The following is a 7,704-nucleotide window of genomic DNA, read 5'->3' as shown; positions in this document are numbered from 1 at the left end:
GGCGACACCACGGAAGCGGTCCACCGTAAGATCAGCACTTCTCTGCCCGCTGTGGTAGCTTCGCGGCTATGGTATTGCTCGACGTCGTGGATTTGATCCCAATCGCGGCAGCCGCAATTAGGCGGAGGCGAAATACAAAAACGCTTATGTACATATTTTTAGTTGATCGTTAAGTAATCCAGGGTAAAGAAATCTAGATGCAGAGCCGCAATAGTTAGAGCGCACCGCAGGGTCCAGTTGACACCAAGGAAGCGGTCCACCGCAAGATCAGGAACTCTATAACGTAAAACTATTCCAACATGTTTCTCTTCCAATCTCTGACGTCATATTTGCGTAACCACCGACGCAAGCACCGGGCGGTCACCCACAATGTTGTCTGTACAGACCAATCAAACACTATCCCCGTTCATATGAGGTCACTTTTGGTTGGTTGATTGAAAAACAAATAACATTGCCGACACTGAGCGGCTTGTCGTATCTAATTCGCTGACAAGAGGCGAGGAGAACGCTCAAGTGGAGAGGGATCCGCTGGACCGGAGCCAGTGCACTGAAAATCGATAACCGGATGAAGAGGGGTGTGCCGGCGTCGGCGATTGGTTGGCTTTCCTTTAACTTGTGGTGGCTGGTCGAAAATCGCGGCGGCATGCAACGGAAGCTTAAGAATGGCGCTAAAACTGGCGCTCAGCACAGAAGAGTTGGCAAAATGAGGTGGTAAACGTGCCAAAAGTGCTCGGAAGCGTTACATGGCCACGCAAGATGTTTTATTATACGCAAATACACCCATACTCTCCGGCAGGTGCGAGTAGCCAGCGTCTGGGTGATCGGCGGCAGCCATGTTCTATTCCTTTCGGAACGGGGCAGCATGCGGCTATTCCGAAGAAAATTCAGTTTTGTTCGGCATATGAATGCATCTTTATCGCGTACACGTCACTTTGACGCGGTGAGTTTGTGCGATTTTGTGACGTCGCGTGACAGGTAGGTGAAGTGGGTGCAACCCGAAAACGTTTTACCAATAGCCGAGGGCTAATGGCGAAAAGGGGCCGAATCAGAAATAACTGTTTTTCTTTTTTCTCTCAAATCATGCATAATCAGTGGGTACACGTCATATCAGATGGGGAGAGATCGCGGTTTTCGTTACGTCGCGTCACAGACAGGGGAAGTGGGGGTGCTCGAAAAACGTTTTTGAACAATCGTGGAGGGCTGACTGCTGAATTGGAATAGAAAAGTTTTGAATAGTTTTCCGTTTTAGCCCCCCAGCACTTCTGTGCCCGCTGTGGCAGCTTTGCGGCTGTGGCATTGCTCGACGTCGCGGATTTGATCTCAATTGCGGCAGCCGCATTGCGACGGAGGCGAAGTACAAAAACGCTTATGTTCATAGCTTTAGTTGATCGTTAAGAAATCCGGGGCGAAGAAATCTAGACGTAGAGCCGCAATAATTAAAGTGCACCGCAGGGTCCTGGTGACACCTCGGAAGCGGTCCACCGTATGATCAGCACTTCCTTGCCCGCTGTGGTGGCTTGATTGCCCGCTGTGGTGGCGCGATTTGATCCCAATCGCGGCAGCCGCATTTCGAAGGAGGTGAAATAGAAAACATTCGTGCAGTTAGATTTTGGGCGCGTTAAACAGCATCACGGTGCCAAAATTATTCCGGAGTCCACTACTTCTGTTTTCCTCACATCCCGATTTTGGTTTTGGAACGTACACTCCCATATTTTAATGAAGGTTTCTCACTTTTGCCACGATAAAGTCTGCCGTGTGAGGCAAAGACATTACTAGCGTTCTCGAAGGTTATGAACAGTGGCGCACAACAACGCCTCAAGCAGACACTTCTCTTTGTGTTCTTGTGTTCGCTTTGTGACAAAGAACATTTGGTTCACGCAAACTAACCTTTACCATCAACTCATCACTCTCGTATTGCACTGAACGCTGAATAAGCTGATCATTCGTCATCAACATCACCGCTAATTATTGTCAATCAAAGTAAACAGCACAAAAAGCTTCTCTTAGGTCGATTACCAGAGTGCGTTAGATCCGCATAATTTTTTTAAAGAGAGCGTTTCGCTTAGTTGCTAGTTGTTACCCCTTAGCGAACAATAGGATGGAAAAAAAATTTGGCCGATGTCAACGACATTGTGCTCATATTTTACGTGGAAGCCAAGGTTTGACATAGACGACGTAGACGTGTAGCTGGCCTAGGAGCTGCGAATCTGCTTGGTCACCAAGCATAATCCGCACTGCTATACTTTTCGTGTGACAAATCGTATAGCGCAGAAGCACAACCATAAATGTCTAAAGAATGGGAAGACAGACCTCCTGCAGTTGGCCATGATGTCGAACGTAAAAGTACAAACAGTGAAAATTCTCTAGTTTTCTGGACAACATTGGTACACGCATTAGTTCTTTTTTTTATTCAAACCATGAAAACTGTGAGCGCATACAATGGGTGGCGTTTGCGATGTTTGAATGTTGCGCCATTTCCCGCAGCGTCCATTACATCCGGCCGGTGCACGAGGTTAACTTTACAAAAGAAGAAATTCATCAAAGGAATAAATTGCAGCATTGCCTTCATTTCAGCATTGCTTTCATCAATGAAGCCAAGCAGAAAATTTTATACACTTCCAACTTACCGAAATTCTTAAACAATGACATTATGCTTCACCATCATCATCATCAGCCGACTTACGCCCACTGCAGGGCAAAGGCCTCTCCCATACTTCTCCAACTATCCCGGTCATGTACTAATTGTGGCCATGTTGTCCCTGGAAACGTCTTAATGTCATCCGCCCACCTAACTTTCTCCCGCCCCCTGCTACGCTTCCCTTCCCTTGGAATGCAGTCCGTAACCCTTAGTGACCATCGGTTATCTTCCCTCCTCATTACATGTCCGGCCCATGCCCATTTCTTTTTCTTGATTTCAACTAAGATGTCATTTACCCGCGTTTGTTGCCTCACCCATACTGCTCTTTTCTGATCCCTTAACGTTACACCCATCATTCTTCTTTCTTCATTCTTCTCGTTGCGTCGTCCTCAATTTCAGCAGAACCCTTTTCGTAATCCTCCAGGTTTCTACTCCATATGTGACTACTGGTAACACACAGCTGTTATATGCTTTCGTTTTGAGGGATAGTGGCAACCTGCTGTTCATGATTTGAGAATGCCTGGCAAACGCACCCCAGCCCATTCTTATTATTCTGGTTATTTCAGTCTCATGATCCGGATCCGTGGTCACTACCTGCCCTAAGTAGATGTATTCCCTTACCACTTCCACTTCTTCGCTACCTATCGTAAACTGCTGTTCTCTTTTCAGGCCCACCCTTCAGACCTACCCTTCAGATTTTCAGACCCACCCTTCTGCTTTGCCTCTCCAGGTCAGTGAGCATGCATTGCAATTGGTCTCCTGAGTTACTAAGCAAGGCAATATCACCAGCGAATCGCAAGTTGCTAAGGTATTCTCCAGCAACTTTTATCCCCAATTCTTCCCACTCCCGGCCTCTGAATACCTCCTGTAAACATGCTGTAAATAGCATTGGAGAGATCGTATCTCCCTGTCTAACGCCTTTCTTTATAGGGATTTTGTTGCTTTCTTTGTGGAGGACTACGGTGGCTGTGGAGCCGCTATAGATATCTTCCAGTATTTTTACATAAGGCTCATCTACACCCTGATTCCGTAATGCCCCCATGACTGCTGAGGTTTCGACTGAATCAAACGCTTTCTCGTAATCAATGAAAGCTATATATAAGGGTTGGTTATATTCTGCACATTTTTCTATTACTTGATTGATGGTGTGATTATGGTCTATTGTTGAGTAGGCTTTACGGAATCCTGCCTGGTCCTTTGGTTGACGGAAGTCTAAAGTGTTCCTGATTCTATTTGCGATGACCTTAGTAAATACTTTGTAGCTTCACAGTTGGTACTAAATATTACAATTCACGTTAATGCAAGAGTGTATTTGCATTGGTGTACTTGTAAGAATGCACGTTTTAGCTGTTGACGCTTCGGCGCATTCCAGAAGTTCATGTGCGCGGTTTGTTTGCGAGGCTAAAGGATATACAGTTGGGCGAGTTGGTACGGTAACATGATCTTGGCTTGTAGCACGAAGTGAACACGGACACCGAAAGGAGCAGACAGGACGAGCGCTAACTCTCAATTGCTGCTTTCTGTGTCCGTGTTCACTTCGCGCTACAAGCCAAGATCATGTTGTTTGTGAGCTTCCTGCGTTTTCTGCGCTTGTTGTGTGCTTCGTTGTGACTTCCTTGGAATATTCGCGCGTGTTGCTCCTTTTTTTGGCTCCTTGTTGCCTCGGAGAACACCATGATCGCCTTCGATTTAGCCGCAGCAAATGTCACTACGTGTTTCGAATTCCCCCTTTTCGTTCATTGCAGCGCGGTGAATAAAAGCGTGAACGTGCGTACTGCTCCTGTTGCATGTCTTCCGCGCACTTTCGTGCTCGTTTTCATTGTTTGTACTATCCCTCCTTGTGATAATGTGTTGTACAGCACTAGATTTGCGTTCTTAAACGTGGAGTTTTGTGCTGATTTAACTTTACGTTGCACTCGTCGCGACGAAATGCAGGTATGACGTGTCAGCTAAAAGAGGGCCTGTTATGTGACACAATTTTTGGCGTGGTGTTCGAGCACCGATTGAGTTAGTCTTATTAATGAGCGCAAAACAATGCGACGTGAGATAATCTGAACTGTACTGTATTTAAAGATATTGCTACGCCTCACCATTTAGTACATGGCGTGTGGGCAGGCTTGCAGCAGAGAGGGGTGGTAGGATAGGTGAAAATATATTGTGCTGCGTTGTTTTCTTCAGAGCGCATTGCTGTAAGGCCGCTCACATGCCGTGCCGTCGACATTCGCGCAATCAGGTAAAATGTAGGAGGCTTCGGCGTGATAATAACAAATAATTTCAAGGGTCTATGCGATTCCATATGATAGGTGAGATAAAATAGCGGTGGACCGACTTAATGGTGCGAAATCATTCAGTTATGCGCCTTCTCAACCGCGTGTGTTTTGTCTCCCGCCAGTTCGTGCGCATTCAACTTTCTTTTATGATGTTGTCTGATCCCAACGAGTGCTTCGCGCAAACGCCTTCATGTAGTAGCTCTTTGCGTTTAGAAAAAAAAAAGCAGATTCTATGGTACTCTATGTCCCACTTTACTGGGATATAAGATTAAAAATAATGTAATCGCGTGAATTTTCAGGTTGTGGCAATTCAGTAAGTGAGCGATTGAACTAAGTCCTTACATCGATAGTTAGAGAGAGAGAGAGAGAGAGAGAGAGAGAGAGAGAGAAAACATTTATTCGGACCATCGAGGTGGTTGCTCTTGAGGTCGAGTGGGTGGTGTCCTCATTCCAGGACTGCACTGGCCATGGCAGCTCGACGTACCTGCTGGACGAGAGCTTCTTGTCCCGCCAGGGCATCACCGGTCAGCTGCACCTCCCACCGCTCAAATGACGTGCTAGGCGTCTTTACGTGTTGAGGTTTGCCCCCGCACCCCCACGAGATGTGAAATAGTGTAGGGCGTGTGTCGCCGCACCAGGGGCAGATGCCGCGATATGTACGTGGGAACATTTCGCTGTATCTGTGTAGATTTGGAAATGTGTTGGTCTGAATAAGTCGGAGAGCTACGGCATCTTCAGTGCTGAGCTTTCTGTGGGGCGGAGGATAAATCCTGTGGTTTAGTCGCTGGATATCGAGTCGGTCGCAGTAATTGGACGGCAGGGGCATGAAGGTAAAGGGCGCGGATTGATGAGGCGATTGGTCTTGCCCCGCTCGGTTGATTAGCGCTCGAGCTAGGGCATTCGCCTTTTCGTTCCCCTCTAGACCCGCGTGGCCCGGCGTCCACGTGATTTGATTTGAGCCTCGGGCCTAGAATCTGAGCCGCCAGCAGCGGTGTTCGTTTGTTGGCAAAGTTACCGCAGGCCTGTTGCGAGTCGGTAACGACATGGACTTCCCTACCTACCCTGTCTTCTTGCTTTATTATCAGCGCCGCGGCTATGGTCTCAGTCACAGGTGCGGTCTCTGCCCTTACGGAGGCCGCGAGGGTCAACGAGTTGTCTCTCCCGTTCACGGCGGCTACCGCGAAGAGGCCCCCCACAGGGTACGCCGCCACGTCCACGTACGTTACGTCCGGGTCACCCTTGAATTGTCGGCGCTGTCTGTCGACGCGAGCCTTGCGTGGTCCTTCATGGAGTTCATGACTCATGTGCTTCGGTATCGGGTTCGCCTTGATCTTGCCTCTGACCTCAGGCCGGAGTGATCGTTGCCCACCGAGGGCACGGAGCTCAGTTGCTGTTCCGGTCCGGTGGAGGATGGCACTGCCCGCCGCCGTGTTCTGTAGTCTGGTCTTTTGCGAAGCCATAACCGCGTCCGACCGCTCAGCGAAGGTGTTGTGAATCCCGAGGGCCGCTAATTTCTCGTTTGAGGTGGTGGCAGGGAGACCCAGGGCCACTTTATACGTGCCTCTGATGATGACATCGACTTGTTATTGGTCGCGTTTGTTTAGCGAGTGACAGTGATACGGCATGCTATACGTTATCCTGCTGATCACCAGAGCCTGCACAAGGCGAAGCGTGTCCTCTTCTCGCATGACCTTGCGGCTTCTTGTAATTCATTTTATAATCTGCGAGATCTGGTTGGTGGCAGACCTTAGGGTTTGTATGGTGTCGGAGGCTTTCAGGTACTCTGGATACAAAAACTCAGAATCCTAGTCTTATTGCCTTCCGTGATCTTCTGGCCCTCAAGATAGAGTTCGATAGGGCTAGGGGAATTGTAGATTCCTCTTGCATGCACCCGGATCACCTCGGACTTTTCGGGCGCACAATGCACCCCGCTCGCTGCCGCAAATCTCTCCACGGCCGTTGCAGCCTCTTGAAGGGTCGCCTCTTTCCACGCTAGGGAGCCCTTGGTGGCCCAGAGCGTGATGTCGTCTGCGTACAGGGCGTAACCAAGGTCGGGGATCTTCCGCAGCTCTTTGGTCAGCGCTAGCATCGCGACGTTAAAGAGAATCGGGGAGATTATGGCCCCTTGCGGTGTTCCTTTGCTCGGCACGTTGATCGTATCCGATCGAGTCTGGCCTATTCCGATGGTTGCCGTCCGACCCGTCAGGAACGATTTAACGTAAATAAAGATGCGCTCCCCGCAGCTGATGTCGTTCAGTCCCTTGAGAATGGCCTCGTGCGAGACGTTATCGAAGGCACCTTTGAGGTGGGGTGTGAGTGGGAGGTGTTCTCCTCCCTTCAGGATGCCCTTGAGAACTTCCTCCCTTAAGATTAGGAATTAACGCATCTTATGCAGAAAGTCCCGGCCTGAAGCCAAGCATGTTGTGCTGGAAGAGGTCACCGTCCTCTATGTAATGTTGGAGGCGGGTTTCGATGACCTTCTCGTACAGCTTGCCGAGGCACGAAGTCAACGAGATGGTACACAGGGCGTCGATCGCGGGCTTCTTGCCGGGTTTGGGAATGGTTACGATTTCCGCGTGTTTCCACTCGTTCGGTACGTGGCCCTTGCTCGAGAGTTCCTCGTTTAGGTATTCGATCAAGTCCTGGATGTGCATCGGGCTCAGGTTTCTAATCATGGCATTGGAAATGTGTCAACTCCGGGAGCTGTGTTGCGCTGTGAGGCTCGTGCCGTGGCATACACCTCTTCCTCAGTGATGGGAGCGTCCAGTTCTGGTCTTGGTTCTCCTTCATATCTTA

The sequence above is a fragment of the Dermacentor albipictus genome, chromosome 8, assembly GCF_038994185.2.
Source record: "Dermacentor albipictus isolate Rhodes 1998 colony chromosome 8, USDA_Dalb.pri_finalv2, whole genome shotgun sequence".
Taxonomy (NCBI): domain Eukaryota; kingdom Metazoa; phylum Arthropoda; class Arachnida; order Ixodida; family Ixodidae; genus Dermacentor; species Dermacentor albipictus.
Note: the sequence above shows the minus strand (reverse complement) of the source record.